Source organism: Thamnophis elegans, chromosome 5, assembly GCF_009769535.1.
Source record: "Thamnophis elegans isolate rThaEle1 chromosome 5, rThaEle1.pri, whole genome shotgun sequence".
In the NCBI taxonomy this organism is placed as follows: Eukaryota; Metazoa; Chordata; class Lepidosauria; order Squamata; family Colubridae; genus Thamnophis; species Thamnophis elegans.
The window spans coordinates 46,968,722-46,989,219 of NC_045545.1; the positions used below are offsets into that span (position 1 = coordinate 46,968,722).

Consider the following 20,498-nt stretch of genomic DNA (forward strand, 5'->3'; position numbering starts at 1 on the left):
CTGCAATTTCTGAGTTTTCTTCAAATATTACTAGATATGTCAAGAGAAATACATAAGTTGCTCCTTGGGGTTTAAACTTTGGCGTGCAGCAGCTGTGCTCTCAGTTTTTTTTTGCACACAACAGGAGATTGGTCTGGATTAGGATTTTGCAATACCGAAAGAGGAGTGTCTAAACTTTTTTCCCAGCCTGTTTTTGTGATGAAAGTTGTCCCAAATTTGCATCTGGGAGGTTTGAGCAAGAGGCTGGTTGGCCTGGCAAGGAAACTCTCTTGGAAATACTCTGCCCATGGCCATGGCTATGTTTATGCATGCTATGTAATTATTTATGTAACACACATGCTAGATGGTAATGCTACCTGTGGCAGCCTTAGAGAAGGAATATATCCACTGAAGGGCAAACCTCCTACTATTTACAGGTAGTCCTTGACTTACAACAGTTCATTTAGTGACCGTTTGAAGTTACAATGGCACTGAAAAAAGTGACTTATGACCATTTTTCACTCTTATAATCGTTGCGGTCACTCGATCAACATTCAGACTCTTGGCAACTGACATATTTATGATTGTTGCATGTGATCCCCTTTTGTGACTTTCTGATAAGCAAAGTCAACGGGGAAGACAGATTCACTTAAGAACCGCGTTATTAACTTCACAGCTGCAGTGATTTGCATCACAACTGCCACAAGAAAGGTCATAAATGGGGCAAAACTGATTTTAAAAATGTTTCACTTAGCAACAGAATTGTGGGGCTCAGTCGTGATGGTTGTAAGTCGAGGACTGCCTGTATAAGCCACAGTCTGATTCATTCATTTCTTATCAAAATCTATTCTGTTTACAGATGTTTTAAAAGATCATAATAATGTCTTTCCTTTGCCTACTCCCATATAGTTTGGTCCTTAAGAATACATTTTGTTTTTGTAGCTCATTGACTTTTCACTTGCTTCTTATCTCAATAATCATGCAAGGCAAGCTCAACTAATGGCTTGGTTTTATTTCTAATACTTTCAGTACAGACTATAGAACTTAGTGCACTGATCTCAGCATTGCTCATGATAATCCAATGATTTAAATGAACTTTTGAAAGTTTAAGCTATCTCGTCCTAACCCGGTGTCCTGAGATGCGCTGAATCTGGTTATTTTATCATTCATATGGCATGCGTTGCTAGCACACCAATCCTGATGGAATACAGTTTTTTTTTTTAAATCTTCAACTCAATCTCTTCCTTAGAAAAGCCAATTCGCATTTTCACTCCCTCGCTTCAGAAACAAATTCCAACAGTGCCGGGCAAGTGTTTTATCGTGAAGGGCAAGTGTTTTATCGTGAAGGGACTGCTTGTCGTGTTCGGTATCTTCCTGCTTCTTTCATTTGGCCCAGATAAGGGAGTAATATTTATTTGTGCTTTCGAAGGCATGTTTTCCCGCCAGACATTCTGCTGTCCATGCCACACTCAGGATATGCCAAGATAATCCCAAATTTACTAGAATGTCACTTTCACCAGTTTGTTCTGCCTCTTTGATCTGGAGGATGATGAACTTTGAGACGTTGGCGTGTATTTCTTCATAGCTTAAAAATCTGTATCTTCCTTTGCAATTGCCTCCATAGCAATCCATCTAAAGAAGTGTATCTCCAACCACATTTTTTAAAAAACAAACAAACACACACACAGCATGCGGTGCTAGAAACTAAAAGTGGAGGAAGAGAGCAGAGCTCTTTGTTAATTCATGGAATGGTAGAAGCTCTGGGAACAGGATTTTCAGCAATTAGCTAATTTGGAAGAAAAAGCCAAGTATGATTTGCTCTCCACTCAGGATTAAGCAGTGATTGACAGCAGAACCACTTGTGAACTCCTACCTTATGAGCATAGAAATAGAACCACACTGAAAGTGGTTGAGATCAGCTCACGGTAAGTACAATGTGCACAAACTGCAGATTAGTTTTAATGTATGTTGGGAATGATCAAGGCTGACGGTGCCGTAATCTCATTATGCCTGGAAGTTATGAAACTTAGTCAATTGCCCTGATTTAAATTAAAATTCCCCAAAATTCCCCATACCCTTTAGGATTGTCTTAATAATTTATTTCACTTAAAAATTATGTACAGAGAAGTAGATTTTTGCCTCTCTCCATTTTTCCATAGCTGGTTTGATTTTGTGCCTTTGAGTCAGTGGGGACTTCCTGGGGACTTCCTGGACAGATAGTCCCTGCAATTTCCCTGCAATTTCCATATATTAAAGTTATTTGTAAAGTCTATTTGTACTCTCTGATATTGCGCTCAAAGTAAGTCAGCTCCAAATCCCAAATATTCAGTTGTATCCTTAGAATAGAAATGGTGCAGAAGGTGTAAACAGAAGTGGGACATAGTGACATTGCCTTTTATTCTTCCATAAGTCATTTGAAAAGGCTTAAGGTATATCCTATTCCACACACACTTGTATTAGAATTCAGCCACAGGCTAAAATTCAATCACTGTTGTTACCCTAGGAGATTCTGAACACTGTTACTCTGTGGAATGGGAAGTTGGCCACATCCTTCAAGGACTATAGGAGTTGAATTTAAAAAAGAGGGAATGTCTAGTGAAGTACTGAGAGTACTGGGTTGTTCTTTCTTTTCTTTCTTTGCTCCTTTTACTCTTTATGAGTTTGTGTTAGTTTTCATGTTCTTTGCAAAACTTTGAATAAAACGTATTTTAAAAAAACCCCAGTCATTTCCTGAGGCATTATTTGCAGCTATTATCTTTTTTAAATTGCCCTTTTATTTTGCAAAGTCATATCATGCCTCCTCCCCACCCCCACTGTTTACCTTACAACATTGCAAGATAATATGGCTCATTTATTATGGAGAAGTAAAGAGGAACGGCAGTGGTTTGCTTGAAGCCATATATCATTTGCCCATGAGAAAAGCAATACTAGATTTTATGTCTTCACACTTCAGATGTGTTTTCTGGAACATGTTAACCCCGTAACTGTTGTTTTGCAAATGACATTGTGAAATATTTTGTTGTTATGGGATGTGTAGAGATAGGAAAGAAGCTATGATCTAGAATGAAAACCTGCCAATCAAGTTTTCAAATGGTTAACTAAGGCAGATTAATATATAAATGAACTGTCTCTAGAGATAAAACATTTCAACATTATTGACTAGAAGGCTGATGTGGCTTGATTTTCACTGAGTTATTGTGGCTGTTGTCTTCATAATCAGTATTTTCATATGATTACAGAATTTTTTAAAAAAAATAAAGTATGCAGATTTCAAGTAAAGTGTATCCATAGAAAAAATTCTCTTCAGCTATGATCAGAAAAGTTTTGGTACAATAAATATATTTAAAAGTGGCAAACTTGTAAGAGTTTGTTTAAAAACAAAGTTGTAAAGGGAACAACGCAAAATAGAAAACACTAATTCACACGATTAAAACTACCACTGGCTCTTGTTGTTCCTTTTTTGATTTGCCAAAAAGGTTTTGTCCTGCAGAGAATTTTGTGTACTAATCGATTATGTCCATTCATGTCCCACACTTTTTTTCCTGCCAAATGGGGTAGGTTAAGGTTATTGATTGATGGTTGACAGTTACCTCTGCAAATGCATGGTACGTATCCACACTGTAATCACAATAAGAATATTTTATCAATTGATTTAATCTACAACAGGCAAAAACCTTTTGGCTAGTGCCAAGCAAAAAAAGAAAAAAGAAAAAAGAACATAACCTCCCCGTGTGCTCAATAGGGATTGAATAACTTTTGGGTAGAAGATGGGGACTGATTTATTTATTTAATCAAATTTATATAGCCACCCATATCACAAGAAGTGACTCTGGATGGGATAGAGCAAAAAAACAAGTATGAAACAATAAGCATGTTAAACATAGTCATATCATGCATACAGACACACGCAACGTAGGGATCTTAAGTTTTCCCTGGTCTTCTTCCAGGTCTGATGACAAAACCAGGTCTTGAGACATTCTTGAAAATAAGAAGGGATGGAATTAGTATTATTTTGCGGGGTGGGGAGAGAATGTTCCCTAAGGTAGGTACCACAGCAGGAGGCTTGCCTCCATGGACCTGCCAGGTATCGTTTCCTGAGAGATGGAACCCACAGCATGCCCCTCTTGTCCAGCATGAAAGATGGCATAGTCCTAGAATTGGTTGGCCTCCAAAGGCAAAGCAATTCAGTCTTGCCAAGGTTCATCTAAAGCTTGCTGTGGACCATCCAGACCCTCATAGTCTCCAGATACTGGGATACGATGGGGTCAATGGTGGGTTGCAGGTGGTATGCCCCGGTACGGGTGTACCGGTGCCTGCCCAGAGCACTGGGTACCATTCCGTTATGGTGCTCCAGAGGGCCCACCTGCCTGCTGAACTGCTTACCTGTATTTGAGCTCTTTGGCACTTCCGCATATGGAGGGCCCGCGCAACATTCTGCCAAGTAGCTGGAGGTAAGGACTTAATGCGTGTGTTCATGTGGTACCAGTTGCAACGGGATCCGGAACCCACCACTGGATAGGATGCACACAAAGTACCTCCAGATACATCAGTTCAAGTGTTATGAAACAGTCATCCATTTGATGAGTTGTGTTAAAAACATTGTGAAGTTACTGTAATTAATCGGCATACATACATTACACTAAAAGGTCCACCTGGAAATTGTTTAATCAAAAGTAATCAAAAACCTTTTAATGTGGAAAGGAAGCATAAAAAAACCTTAAGGGTTGGCCAAGGTCATATTAAACCAGCTATCACTTTAGGATTACTCTACCTGAGCTTATTGCTCTCTTATTTGGGCAACCTAAATATTGATATTCAATATTTCCTCCCTCTCTTCATAGAACTAATTTGATGATTTGTTCATTGGAAAGGAAAGCAGGCAGACATGGTTCATTTTGCTTTCTCCTCCTTAAATGATATGAATGACTTTTTAAAGGCCAAGTCATCCTTCTCCCAGATAGAGCAAGGCAGGGAGACATACATAACTGACAGCAGGATGTAACTGAGTCTGGAGCTGGAAAGTATAAATAAAGTCCAGCTTCTGAGCCTTGAACCAAAGCCATTTGTAACACAAAGTACATTCTGGCCTGAGTGTAACAAATCATACCAATCTCCTCCCAAGCAGTGACTTAGGTATTTCAGGGCAGGGATTTGCAGGAGAAGGGATTCTTCAGAGGAGAGTATGGGATGGAGAGTAAGAGGTTGCCCTGAACTGTGCAGGGGAGTCATCATCATGCAAAAAAACCAAATGGCTTTTCTATTGATGGTCCCAGACCTGATTTTCTGGGGTGGGGGTGGGGTGTTTCTCCTGGAAACATGTGTGTTTCTCTTTATTCAATGGATCTCAAATCAGTTTTAAAAAAGCCAACGTTTTGCCAGTAGAATGATGCCAGTTTCTGAAATCTGTCAACAGCTCCTTTACCCAACATCATTGTCTTGTTCTCACATTCTTATTGGCATCACAGGCTGAATGCAGGGGTGGGCTGCTGAGGGTTTGCAGCAGGGACGTGCAGTCACTAGAGGCAGGGGAGGCGGGGCCTCACCAGTCTCCTGAGGGAAAGGAAGAATTTTAAATATTTTTTTTAAAATAATTAAAGCCAAGATAGTTGCTACCAGATTCCAGGTCACAGTGGCTTGGTGTCTGCTTAGTGTTAACCAAAGCAGGAGGCGAGAGAACTCGGGGCCTCTTTTGTCTAAGGAATTGTTCTACCAGATTCAAAGTCACAGTGGCTTGGTGTCTGCTCTCAGTGTTAACTATGGGAGGAGGCCCAAGAACTCGGGGCCTCTTTTGCCTAAGGAATTGTTCGCCTTTTAAAAGTTAAGGAGGAGTTAAAAACCGAAAACTTTCATATGCAAAAGAGGCACTGATTCTCCCGCCTCCTGATCGGGGAGCAGCGAATAATGCCTTATGAGCACGCTTACGTTGAGCACGCTTACGTTGGGCGGACAAGAGGAGAGTTGAGAGAGTTTCCACAGCTGGAAAAGGTGGATCAGATGGAGGGGGGGGATTCAAATTTATTGTAATTTAATTTGTAATTTTTTTATTGTGAGGTTTGTGTGTGTGTATTTTTCTTTCTTTCTTCACAGCGGTGGGGTCGGAGGAGGCAGGGGGGGCGAGGCGGTGGAGCACGGAAGCGGCAGGGATGTTCTTGCCGCTGTGTTTCAACAGGCCAGGCGTCTCGCATTTATGTCCGCCATAAACGCGAGACACCTGGCCTGTTGGACACAGTGGTGGTGGTGGGAGGAATTGGCTGGGTGGGCTGGCTGGCTGGGGAGGGGAGACCCCTTTAAAGCCCAGCACCAAGTGGGGAGGAGGAGAGTGGTGAGTCCAGGCAGGGAGCAGGTCGGGCGGGGGTGGCTGGGCTGGCTGCAGGCTGGGGCAGCAGGATTGTTCATCGGAGGAGGCGGGCGGCAAGGCGGTGGAGCGCGACGGCAGCGAGAAGCAACACCCCCGCCACTGTGTCCGACAGGCGTCTCGCGTTTATGTCCACCATAAATGCGAGACGCCTGTCGGACACAGTGCCGGGGACATTGCTTCTCGCCGCTGCTGTGGTCTTGCCTCACCAACAGTAACCGTCACCGCACGTCACTGGTTTGCAGGGATTCAGGAGAACCTCTGGCTAAGATTCTGTGCGGTTTGGAGAACCCCCAAATCCCACATCTGGCTGGCCCCGCACACCCCTCCCCTCCCAGGAGTCCCCACACGGCCCATTTTGGATGCAGGGCATGCCCGGAGGCTCATGGAGGGCAAAAAAAGGGCCTACTAGAAGTTCGAGAAGGCCGGAAGCAGGCCCATTTCCTGCCTCCAGAGGACCTCTGGAGCCTGGGGAAGCCATTTTCGGCCTCCCGGAGACTTGAGAAAAACCTCTGGAGCCCAGGGAGAGCAAAAACGTCCCCCCTGCCAGGATGCAGGAGGCTGACTAGGCCATACCCACCCAGCAATCGGGCAGAGAATACCTTGCTAAAAAATTTAAAGCCCACCCCTGGCTGAATGACTTGACCAGCTTATACATCTTGTTATACACCAGCCAATGACTGGTCTTGAGAAAATTACTTATCCATTAAGATTTTCTCTTCAGCTTTGGTAAGCTTTAAATGATATCACCAAGCTGTTTAGATTCAACCACACAGGACTCTTTAGTTTATAAAATTCTCTCGGTTGTATTTTTTAGGAGGTTTATTAAGTGGGGAGAAACCTCTCTGATTTCTTCCGTGGACATTTGAGTGACTCACATAAATATGAATAAATAATGTTAGCCTCAAGGCTAACAGAATGACTAATGGGCATCAAATCTGTTCTGTTAGCCCCAAAGAACAATTCAAGTACAACAAGGAGTTTTTATTTTAACTGGAAATGACTATTGACTGAGTTTCCTATTATTGAGTTTCCTGATAACTTAATTTTCATAAAAGGCAAGTTAAATGCAAATGGTCCTTAATAACATGCTTCTAGTTTTATATACTGTATGGAATATTTTGTCTATTACATCAGGTCTAGGGAATCTCTAGCTTTGATGTACTCCTAATTCAGCTCACAAAAATCTCTGGACCTTTTTGATATATATAACCCTTTCCATAGCTACAATCCCAGTCTCTGATCCTGTATGTCCTTTTCTCAATACTTATTCCCCTATAATTCATGCTGCTATCCCATGCATCCACCCAACTCCCAATACACTCATATTTCTTTTCAGATATTCCCAGCCTTATGTGATCTTGAGGTCATTGCCAGGCCCCAGAACATTATGCGTATTTCAGAGACGGTCATTAATCTCCTGAGCACTTGGTAATAGCTAAAATGGTCTCATTAATCTCTGAAGACTTTGTTGGTGTTCAGATGGCCTTGTGAATCTCTGAAACATCTCTGTATTTATAAGTTGAGCTCATCCTTTTCCACAAGAAGGGCACTGCTTGATTGTTTGTATCAGGCTCAACCCAAAAAATTTGGGAATATTTGTGTTTGAGCATACCAGGTCTCTGAGGGCAAAGTTAACTTTTTAGTGTTATAATCAGGCTCTTGTGTAACAGAAAGTCTCTGCATGGATTGTGGAAGCGGTACACTGATATAGTCAATGTGTCAGTATATATAGCTCAGTGGTGGGTTGCAGGTGGTACGCCCCAGTGCGGGCATACCAGTGCCTGCCAGGAGCACCGGGTACTGTTCTGGTACAGTGCTCCAGCGGGCCCACCCGCCCGCCCAAGCTCCTTACCTGTTTTTGAGCTCTTTGGTGCTTCGTGCATGTGCACGGAGCATACAGCACCTGCATGACGCTCCGCCAAACAGCTGGAGCATCACAGAGGCATTGCAGAGGTGTCGTGGAGCTAAGGATGCATGTGCATGCTGCACGTGTGTGTGTGCATGCTGCGCGCCTGCATGTGTGGGACGCCGGGCCCCATTGCACCATACCAGTTGCAGTGGAATCCAGAACCCACCACTGATATAGCTCCTGTGTTCAATCTCATGGATTTACTCTGTACATCAGGGACAATAGCTGTAGCCATGATGGCACGCAGAGCCATTTGTTAGGGCATGCAAAGCATTGCCCTATCAGCTCCAGTGTGCATCCATACAGGCCAGCTGATTTTGGCCTTCAATTTTGGCCATTTTTCACCCTCCGGAGGCCTCCCTGAAGCCTCTGGAGGGTGAAAAACAGCCCTACGGGCAAACCGGAAGTTCAGGAACAGACTTCTGGTTTGCATGTTGGGCTGTTTTTTGTCTCCTGGAAGGCCTCGGGGGGGGGGCATGGGAGCCCTTTTTCACCCTCCCCAGGCTCCTAGAGTGGGGTATTGCGCATGCACGGGGGTCACACACATAGAATTATGGGTGTGGGCATGGCCACGCCTGACCCCTCCTGCGCTCTCCCCGCTTTTGGCACGCAATGGCAAAAAGGTTAGCCATCCCTGAGCTATCGCATTGCCTCCCTTTGGGTAACTATGAAAAGTAAAGCCAAACAATTGGAGGAAGAAATTTGAATACAGCATGGGACACAAACGTAATTAATATCAAGGTGCCAAAAACCTGTTTGTTTGCTTACATGCAGTAAGATGGTTAATAGGATGGTGGAGAGAAAGCATTTTACTTGGGCTTTTAGAAACTACAACCAACTGCTGCTGAAAGAATGTGTTTCCCAGAAAGTTTCTATGTAATCATGCATATCAGTTTGCTGCAACCATGATCTATTTTCTTTGCCTCATTAGACCTGCAGGGCAAGGGTGATGTTTTGCTTGCAGAATAACACCCAAGCAGCTATAGGTGTCTGATCAGAACCTGTCTATTATGAAAGAATTGTGTTCCTGGTGCTATCCCAGCCTTGTACGAAGGCTTCCTTTCCCTCCGGACTGGGGAGCCCCAGCTTCTGCAAGGATGAGGAAAGGAGTCGCAGATGGGAGGGGAGGATTGTGGAGCTGCAAACCAGCCCTCAGTGCAAACTGAGAACACAAACAAGAGCGAGAAGCTGATGTGAGCTCGGCTACGTGCCAATGAGGAGAGCTGGAACACAATGTACAGAGCACGAGGCAGCAAAGGGAACAGCCTGACTCAGCAGCCAGGGAAGTGGGTGTGCTGTGCCGCTAGATAAACCACTCCTGCGGGCTTGTGGTCAGCAGCATCAGTCCTCCTGAAACACAGCAACAGACCACGGAGACTGCAAGGCATAAAGAGAGACATTCATGGATTCCAGCTGTCTGTCTATCTCCACATTCTTGCCTGCCTCCCATTTCAAGATCAGAGATTCAGGAAGGAGTATTCCTGTTCTTTTTATTTTTCTTACTCTGCTTTAGGTTCAGAAGCCATAGGCAGTACAAATCTCACTTTATCCATCTCTAAAATGGGAAACAGAATGATTAGGTTCAGGCTGCCTCAGAGGGGAGGCTCTTTGAGATTCAAGACTATTACAGATTACATTCTGAATGCTGAGCACTAATTTTAAATCTGTTTATTTCCACAGCCTGTACTTCCAAGAACAACAGAAATGTCTTCGTGATTTATACTTTTGATTAACAATTCACCTTACAGTTAGAGATAGGCTGATTTCTTACGTGTGATATTCCTGAATTTACGTCTGCTTTCCAAATCTAGTTTAAAATCTGTAGAAGGAAATCTTTGTCCTGACAACTGCCACCTTAGGCATTTTAGACCAGGAGCAAATAGATTTAATAGAATCAGTTATTTTTGAAACTACAAAAAAGCAAAACAAATCCTACAAGGACCCACAGTCATAACCAGTAGTGAAACTGTCTGATGATATCTTACTTTGCCCAGTGAGCCATTAACCTGTGTAGAAAAGAAAAAAAGAAAAAACCCTCTGTGCAAGTCAAAAACTGCTGATCTATGACAAGCTCTCTCTGATCCATAGCAAGAATTTGAACTACAGATAGTCCTCGACTTACGACCACAATTCACCCCAAAATTTATGTTGCTAAGCAAGATAGTTATTAAGTAAGTTTGGTTCCCTTTTATGGCCATTCTTGCTACAGCTGTTAAGCGAATCACTAGCGATGTTAAATTAGTAACACTGTTGTTAAGTGAATCGGGCTTCCCCATTGACTTTGCTTGTCGGACGGTTGCAAAAGGGAATCACATGACCCTGGAACACCGCAACCATCCTAAAGACGAACCAGTTCTCAAGCATCCGAATGTAAATCACATGATCATGGGGATGCTGAAATGATCATAAGTGTGAAAAATGGTCATAAGTCGCTATTGTAAGTTTGAACGGTCACTAAACAAGCTGTTATAAGTTGAGGACTACCTGTACTTTCTGCCCACCATCTTTTCAGAACATTTAACAATATGGCACTCTCCTTTCCCAAAGAATAGCTGAAGACATTCTTGTCCTCTGGAAGCTTTTCTCGAAGGCTTTCAATGTCACCCCACACCAGCAGAAGTGGAAGCAAAACACAGTTGGCCTTAGGAATGCTTCAGGCTAGAGATTACCTTTTCTGACTTCTATGGGAACTCAATGTGAAAGCATGAGTTTAAATCAGGTCAGAACTACAGGAACAAGGTATTGGCCAATCTCAACCCATCTCAAATTACTTGGGGCTGCTGAAATTCCTATGCATGAATTTCACTTGGACTTTAAAATGGATCTTTACTTACAGGCTTTCCAATGACTCCTAGGAAAGAGGCGCTTTGCCCCTTACTGGATGTGGATAAATATGACCTCACAAATTTGTGGTATCTGAAGAGGGTTTTTTTTTTCTTAAAAAAAATCTTTGTGGCAAACTGCTTGCAGATTCATGCATAAGAATTTCAATGTAAGTATTTCGAGGCTTTGCATGAGATGCTCTTCAGCATAAATTGCTCATCGTTGTCCCTGGCAGGGGTGCCTGTGCAGATGATCCAAAAAGTCAAGATGATGCCACAGCCATATGATCAAAGCCTTGGGCTTTTTTTTACACACATTGGGAAAAGGGGAAGGTTTCAATTCCATGATTGTGAGCAGCATCTAGGCTTTTTTTGACTGCTCCCCCCAGGCAGATGATACTTGGGACCCTTAGATATACTGTATACTTCCCAAGAAGCAAAGTAAGAATGCAGAAACAGTGAGCAGCTGAAATGATGGCAAAGTCTGCGTTGTTTCTATTTCAAACCATGGAATCATGCTTCCCTTTTTTCTATTTCAGATCCTCTTCTCCAAAATCACCTTACTTTTACATTGTAAAGCTTCAACTTTTTTAAAAATAAAACCACTTGAAAAACTTACATAACTCATTATACTAATTTTCATTTTTGCAGCATATTGGAGACCAGTGCTGAATGATCAGGGACTAGAACTTCATTGACTAGCTTATTTGATAATCTAGCCTGGTTGAAACAGCCTCAATTTCCATCATCAGAAAATTATTTATAATCAAGTGAAGGACTAATTAACTCCAACTATTCTTCAGACTGTGGGTAGACCACAGTTTGGAAGTTTTTGTTTTACAGGAAGATTACATTTCCTAGGTAGTGTTGTAACAAAGATGTTCACTTTAGTTTGTGATTAAGAACTCCTTAAAATATACAAAACATTTACCCGTGGTTATAAATGGTTTTCTGCCATATATTGTATGGCTGAGCTATCAAAATATTCACTGCTAAACTAAACTAGTTTTTCCAGTTGCAATGTATGGCTGTGAAAGTTGGACCATAAGAAAGGCTGAGCACCAAAGAATTCAGGCCTTAGAACTATGGTGCTGGAGAGGACTCCAGCAAGTCCCTTGGACTGCAAGGTGATCAAACTGGTCGGTCCTAAAAAAGATCAACCCTGACTGCTCTTTAGAAGGCCAGTTCCTGAAGATGAAACTCAAATACTTTGGCCACCTTATAAGAAGGAAGGACTCACTGGAGAAGAGCCTAACGCTGGGAAAGATTGAGGGCAAAAAAAGGAGACAACAGAGAATGAGGTGGCTGGATGGAGTCACTGAAGCAGTAAGCATGAGCTTAAATGGACTCCAAAGGATGGAGGATTAGAGCAGTGTTTTTCAACCACTGTGCCGCGGCACACTAGTGTGCCGTGACATAGTGTAAGGTGTGCCGTGGGAAAATTACTTTATATATAGTCAATATAGGCACAGAGTTAAATTTTTTTAACATTTTCTAATGGTGGTGTGCCTCGTGAATTTTTTCATGAAAAAAGTGTGCCTTTGCACAAAAAAGGTTGAAAAACACTGGATTAGAGGACAGGAAGGCCTGGAGGAATGTTGTCCATGGGGTCGCCATGGGTTGGACATGACTTTGCAACTAACAACAAGAACATAAATGGTTTTCTGCCATATGCTGTATGGCTTAGCCATCAAATTACCCACTGCTAAGATTTAAGCCTTAAAAAAACCCTGCCACAAATTTATTGTGTAAGCCCAAAATATGAACTCTTCCAAATTAAACATTATGTAGCAAGGATAACAGATGAGTGGCACACCTAGAGAATGTCATTACCCAGACCTTCCTCAAACAAAGGGTGACAGATTTTCAATGTCCTGAGAAGAAAGTTTCATGGCATAGTCTAGAATACTTACGTGAAAAGAGAGAACGTAGACAGAAAAACCAGGCATTTAAATAGCAATGAAAAAGAGAGGAACAAAAGATGTAGGATAAGCTAGATAAAATGAAGTGATGAAGAACAGAATGTTATTATGAAAGAAGAGGAACAAAGGGACTGCCAAGAGGTGGAAACACGCATCAAAATTATACAAGGAAGAAGAAAAAGCTTGACATCCTAAAATAAAAGAAGGTGGAACATTCAATGGAAATAGAAACACTTTACCACATATCATATCCTACTCTATTGTAATTTCTACAGGGCTCTTCAGAATAGATATGTCATACGCTTGCTGCAACAATACCCAAGAAGAATGGATGATTATTATATGAATCTTCTCTCAGTTATCTATCATTGGTGCAATAGCTACATTTTACGTTGCTGCAATGGAAACAAGGCACAGATGGGCAAGACTGAACACACTGCTATTTTTCCTTTTTCATTGTGTTTTTTCCTTCTAATTTGCTGATTATGAATCAAAATAAATAAAATGTTAGGACTGAAAGGTAACTCTCACTTGTTAGGTCAAGGATTTCTAATCTGCTCCCTTCCAGAAGCATATTAGACTTAAATTATCCCTTACCAACATTTGCAAATTTTTGCTGTAAAAATGGCATCTGATGCCAATTGAATATTCACTTAAAAAAAAAAAATAGGGGCATGAGAAGTAGACATTTAGAAATAGAAGCTTTCCTCAATGTGCAAGTACTTTGGTGGAATATATTCATTATCTTCTGAATATTTCTGCCCATCATTTAGTATTACATGTAACATGGAAATAGGTAAAAAAAAAATAGAAGAAAGAAATAGGAGCCAATGCACTTCATTGAAAGAACAAAACCAAAAAAGCCAAGCAAATATAAGTTGAGCATTTGGCAATCTTGTGCAGATTTTCCCTTCAGTAAATAGGCATTGCAAGGGCTTGGGAGAGTTTTGATGGAAATGGAGAATAAAAGATTCAGAACTGAACTTGCTACTCATAACTTATTCCTGGTAACATTAGTTATCAAGGCTCTTAGTAGATAATGCCAGTACAGTACAATTAAGCACATTATATAGTTATAGAAATGGGGGAGGGAAGGTTTATTGAAACTTATATTGAAAGTTTGTTGAAGTCTTATACTAATAATTGGAATTTTTGCCCAGGAGGATGTATAACTTTCCCCAACTATATTTATTTATTTATTTTTAAATTTTATTTGCCACTCTTTTTGCTGTGGGGCTACTTTGAGTGGCTTATAACAGTAAAACAGGGGGAAATAATTAAAAAATGTAAACATAATAGCAAAGCAATGAAATAATAAAAATAAAGAGGGAAAGGGGAGGAGGAGTGGGGCTAATTAGCTACTAGCTAATTTGTCTAGCAGGCCACTACCAGTGTGGTACTCCCCTATTAGTTCCCCAAGCCAATTGGCAGAGATTGGTCTTCAGGCCCTGAAGGATAGGATAGAAAGTGGGGGCAGACCTCACCCCAGGGTGGGGTGCGGATGGGGGAGGATGTTCCAGAAGGCTAATGCTACAGCCGAGAAGACTCTTCTCCTGGAAACTCTCACCAGCCAGAGTTTCTTGATCTATGGGATCTGCAGCAGGCCTCCTCTGCCAGCACATGTACAGAAGGCTTGTCTTAGTGAGATGAGACAAGTTGGTGCCTTCCAGGAGTTTTTAATTACATTTCCTGTTGCTGTTGAAATCTAGCCATGCTGGTATGATGAAAATATGTATATGGGCCAAAGCTCTGGGGCCAAGAAGAGAAACCACCATCATCTTATCCTTAGAGAGTAAAAACTTGCTATAGAACCACACCTTGAAGTCAGGGGTGAAATCTACTTACCTTTGCTACCAGTTCACAAATGTGAGCATGCGCGAAATCCTGCTTTCTAGCTAATAGAAAATATTTTCACGTCACAGCTGATCGTTTTTACTACTGGTTTGGGAGAACTGATAGCATTTTTTCTACCAGTTCGGGCGAAACGATCCAAACCTGTAGCATCCCAGCCCTGCTTGAGGTGTGAATGTAAATCTGATTGTATCACAGTCCACTAGCCAATGATATTTGCTATATGAACATGATGCTTCTATGAGTGTCAAAATAAATATCTCTGGTTCTGAAGCTGAGTTTCATTACCGTGCTGATTGGGACCAGATATATCCCTCCAGGACTGTTTTCAAAATGTATTATTTGAAGGCTGTGGCATTCCATTTAACAGGAAAGTTTCTTTCAGACATATAGCAAGATGCATCAGTGCATCCTGACTTTTGCTAGCAATCTCCATCCACAGGAATGACCTGTGGATGAGAAAGAATAATTCCCTGCAGAGTTATGAGAATGGCTGGCAGTTTTCATTTCTGGAGGAACTTCCAAAGTTCAAGGTACAGGAGAGCTGTTGGTTGAAGATTGAATCTTAGTAAGATGCTTTTTGCAAAGATGTGAATTCCTTACAAAGTTTGGTCATGGAGTCATCTGGGACATATAGGAAGTTTGTTCCTGTTTATGTCAATGGCAAGAATTTAATTCACTTTGGCAAGCAGAATCAGACACCTGAAAGGAATTCTTGAGCTTTGTTTGTTTATAGTTTATTCCAGGTCACATTGGTTTCCTTTTTTACAAACCCTCTAATTACTTTTAATATCATGGTCTAGTTCTTCTAACAGTTTCCGGATTGCAGTGAAAGTTGAGAAACATGTACAGATGGTGTAAATAAGGATATGAGGAATCCCCATGCCTATTTTGTGAATGCTATACTAATACTAAGTACCCATGTATACCCTTCCAAAATATTTCGACTTTAAAAACTGCAGAAATAGCCTGAAGAATGTCAGGTGCACATAATCTAGTCTTTTCCTCTTCTTTATGCGATTGAAAAAGGCTTTAAATATTGTGGAGACGGCAACCCGGTGTTGATAAATCATGCTCTGCATCAGTTATGCAGAGTAGTGTGCAATTTATTTTTTAAAAAGTATTAAAAACCTTTAACTATGAGAACAGTATTAATATTAAAACAAAACGGTGACGTAAAACACTCAACAAAACTGGCTACACTGCCAATATAATACAAAACAATAAAGAAGCCAATCTCAACACCATCCTCTGAAGGGGTGAATTTATCAAAACGCCTTATCTCAAATATCACTACATGTGTATCTTTCAAGTGATGGCACATAAAATAAGTATGGGCAGGTTCTGGTAGATGATCTGGGTTGTGTGCAGAAACATGAGCGCCCTTGAAAGAAAGAGAGTTGGGTATTGAATCTTTTGTTTTCCCACTTGAGTCAAAAATCCAGTGGGACTGATTCCCTAGCTACTCTATTTGAGCTCTGTTTTGTATCCCTGTGAGTAATGTCCTTGAGAAAAAAAAGGGCTAGGCCTAGCAAATGGAAATAACAGGCTCATCCAGAATGTGTCAGGTGAGAAAGCTTAAGTAGAAGAGGAGATTGTTATTGTACTATGGTGCACACTGAATGCATTTTCAACTGTACTTCCTGTGATACCTCCTTCATAGGCAGCATTCCTGCTACCAGCCCCAGTCCAATTCCTGCTGTTGTGTGAAGAATACCAACAAAACCCAGGTATTATCACAAAAAGTGTGCATATGATGAAAGCGTCTGTGTCAAACATCTAAATTTGAACCCCCCCCCCCAAGCCTCTCCAATCTGGCAAGAAGGGCATGCTCTAGGACAGCTGAAGAGGCATAGAAGCAGAGACTTTTCTCCTGTGGCACCCATCCTTTAGAAATCATTCCCCCCCCCCCGCAATTAGATTGGCCCCATCTGTGTTGGCCTGTGGCTTGTGATCAAGCTTGAGGCCCTAGCATGGGTGAGAACCTATCTCCTGTTGTATGAATAATATAGGTCACATCATTCCTGACCACTATGTATTCCTATTTTTTGTTTTACATTATGAATATTTTGCATTTTTACAATAGAATGCTTTCATGAATGCTTCTGACCACAACCAAATCAGGTTCCGATCAAAAAATTCACATTCCCCCCCCCCCCCCCGTAGCCAATTTCCCCTTCCGCACCATTTTTTTGTGAGCGCCAAATTTCCAAAATTAGGTTCAGGTCACGACCAAATTGGTTTGCAACCAATGTTCTAGAACAAATTATGGACATGACCAGAGGTTCTACTGTATTTGTTTCCTTGTAATCCGCCTGAAATCAAATAGAAGTTTTTTTGGAGGGGGGGGAGTGTTCTGGTTTTGGATGTGCAAATTTATTTAGATGTTCTGATCAGTTCTGGGTCATTTGCTTTAGAGAAACTGAGGCGATGACTGGCCAGATGCTTCTTCAGCAAAAATGTCGGTATTTCCCTCAACACAAAGCCAGCCAGCGGTTGCCAGCTCATCTCTTGGTGTTATCGGTTGAATCTACGTCATCCTCTTCCTAACCTTGTTAGTCAGGGACAGCTAACCTGTGAGACAAAGCAAGGTCAGAAGGAGAGACCCAAGGAGACTAAATAATTCAATCTCCTGGGTCGAGTCAAGAAAGAGGGAGGGTTGCTTTCTCTGGCCCCACCGCCAACAGCACTGAAAAAATGCTTCTTCCTGCCCAAGGCCTCCCCTGCCAGCTGGCCCCCAACTCTTTAGGAACCCCCCTGGTAAATGCAGGCTGGGTTGCTAATTGAGAAGCCACGACATTTGCCTGTCAGACTCCGCAATGAGCAATGCTTAGCCTGTCAGAGGGAGGGGTGGTGGTGCAGCAGGGTTTGTGTTGTTATCCGTGCCTCTCCTAGTGCAAACCGGCGCTGAAGGGGTTAAAAAGGTGAAGGCCCCAAGCTTGATATTGAGGAACAGAAACAGGCGGGGGGGGGGGAGGAGAGGGTGTGCGCGCGTAAGCGTGTGAGTGAGAGAGAAAGAACAGAACATCCTGTACCTTTGAGTATGAAAAAAAAACGGTCCTGTAAGGGCAGAGTGGGGGTGGGGGAATGGAGGCAGGCAGGCAGGCGCTGCTGTGCCGGGGGGGGGGGGGAGCAGCTGTACTGAAGGCGTGCAAGAGATGTGTGAGTGCATTTGTGTGGGCTTGAGAAGGTTGAGTACATGTGCATAGACAGGGAATAGGGAGCTTGGGAGGGGGAAAAATAACTGTGTCAGATGAGGAGCGCCTGTGTTGCATTTAAAAAGAACCTTAATCGGTTAATCAAATGATTCTGCATCAATGAAATCGGCAGAATTGACCTGTGACTGGAACAGGGATTTCTTGAAAGGCAGACACCCTTCACTTGCAGAGGCTGCCTGTAGGTGTTGCTGCAAAGATCACTTTAAAAGAAGCTCCTGCCTCAGCTGAGGAGAACGCACGATGCCTTCTCTAAGATGGTGCTCACCAGTGGCAAGTTTGAGCGTTCCTGCAAGTAAAAGCAGAAAATTTTGAGGAGAAATTATGGAGAAGCTTCCTTTGGTCATCTGTTAGAGGTTGAATAAAGCCCTTTTATTCATGATTATCATGTAGCAAAAAACAGTAAAGTCATCCTTAAATGTTTGCATCTGGACCAGACTTCAGGGAGAAGTCCTGGGCCTCCAGTCAACCCAGTGAGCAGGGTCACCACTATAACTTCCCAGTGAAAGCATCTAGGTTGCCCATTTAAGTGCACCCTCCCCTTCTCAATATCTAGAGCAGTGTTTCTCAAGCTTGGCAACTTGAAGATGTCCGGACTTCAACTCCCAGAATTCCCCAGCCAGCGATGCTGGCTAGGGAATTCTGGGAGTTGAAGTCCGGACATCTTCAAGCTGCCAAGCTTGAGAAACACTGCTCTAGAGGCTTCAATTATTGAACCTTGGCTTATCATCTCTCTCTAGAGCCATTACCACAAAGTCATAAGGATACTGGTTCGGGTGGTTATCAATTATAGGATATTTCTTAAAGAGCCAGCTGTGTGAGGCCTGTGAAATCCAGTGGGGATTTTTCACGATATAATCAGAGGGTGGGAGGGAGCGTTCTGCCAAATGTGCTCATTAAGTTAAGAATAGACATAACACGGGGCATCAAGAACCTTAGCAACAGCTTCACTAGGAAATGATGGTGATTAAAGAGTGACTCCAATAATGCCATGAAATAAACAACCCTTGTCATAAAAAGTGTCTCTGAGAACATTAAGAAAAATTATACAGAGGTGTTACCAAGCAAAAGACTGTTGAAGAAGGAGCTTGCCATGATAATGTGACAGTGGACAATGAACAACGAATAGGAGCTGGTGTGTGATTTGGGGAGCTAAATGTTTGTGCAAGCAGAATTTTATGGCAGGAGTTATTTTTATGTTGAATAAGATGTTCTGGGTTAGGAAGGGTCAAGATGCATACAGTAGGTCGCAGAGTTGTTTGCCTGGGTTATAGAGTTGTTTTGCATGGCCTGAATCACATCAGTTCTTCGATCCAGCATAAAGCTATTTGCATCCACCCTCAGGGCCAGTACATAGAAGCAGTTGTTCCCACGGGCAAATTTGTTTTTCTTTTTAAGTTGTGGAGAAAGTGAAAGACCGATAAGTTGACTGTAACATTTCTACAATCTTTTTTTCCTTATATATACATGTGTGCCTGTGTGTCAGTTTTTGTGTGTGTGATGGCAGTGACACGTATACAAAAGGGTGCCTCTGGAATCATTTGACAATTGTCTTGCAAAAGCCTCAGACTTGTTTTCCTTAAGCTGCTGGTGAGATCCTAGGGACTGCTACAATAGAGTCTTGTCAGCAAACACCATTTGTAAATCATTAGATGTTGAAAAACTATATGTGTGTGTCTGCTAATGAAATCACCGTCTCACAAGTGGCACTTGCAGGAGAATTTTATTATCGTATATATTGTTAGACTTACATCCCTCCCTGTCTCCAGGGGCTCTGGCTTGTTTATTATACAATGTACTCCCTTCTCCATTTTTTCTCCCCACAGCAACCTTGTAATAAAATAGACTGGCCCAACATCATCTAGGGAGCTTCCATCACTGAAAGTAAACTCAAATCTGCAGAAGTGAACCCCCTTGTTTTAAGCTGACATCTTAAGTGCTACATCACAACATTGATGCTGATCTTATCTGGTCCCCTAATTTTCTCCTTGTCTTTCACCATATTTCCTGGAAACAAAACACATCCTTAGTAGAAATTGCTTAGGATTCGTGCCTTAGGATACTCTTTTGAAACTATTGTGTACTTTTTGTAAATGCTGGAGTCCCACCAGAATTGCTGTTCAGCGCCCTCTCATGTGTTAATTGCATCATATCTTTGCTGCAATCTACTTCAGCATGAAATAGGGATATGAACAAGGGGGGGGTCATTTCAGGAATAGGACCTTATATCAGACTTCTATTTGCCAAATTTTTACATTCAGTATTGATCCACATCTCTAAGAGGTCTGTCAACTGAAGCATCACTCTATACCACATGCAAGATAAGACCCCGGCTAATCACATGATGCTGTCATTGGGACTTACAATCATGAACAGTTTTGTTATAGCCTTGATTAGTGACATAGCTATGTGTGAAAAGGCTTCAGAAACAGCAAATGCACT

At 42.1% G+C, this 20,498-nt stretch overlaps 1 protein-coding gene across 5 annotated transcripts in view; it reads left to right on the top strand.

Annotated features, from left to right (window-relative positions):
* The window catches only part of LOC116509713 (LHFPL tetraspan subfamily member 5 protein), an 89,075-nt gene that overhangs the window by 27,430 nt on the left and 41,147 nt on the right, over nt 1-20,498 (top strand). For 2 of the 5 annotated variants that reach the window (XM_032218983.1, XM_032218985.1), the window contains exon 1: nt 965-1,904. The exons of 1 other annotated variant lie outside the window; for it this stretch is intronic. The gene's annotated coding sequence lies outside the window, so the exon portion shown is untranslated. Of the gene's footprint in view, nt 1-959; nt 1,905-16,493; nt 16,572-20,498 lie in introns of those variants that run through there. 2 more of the 5 variants (XM_032218990.1, XM_032218986.1) reach the window with 2 other exon arrangements.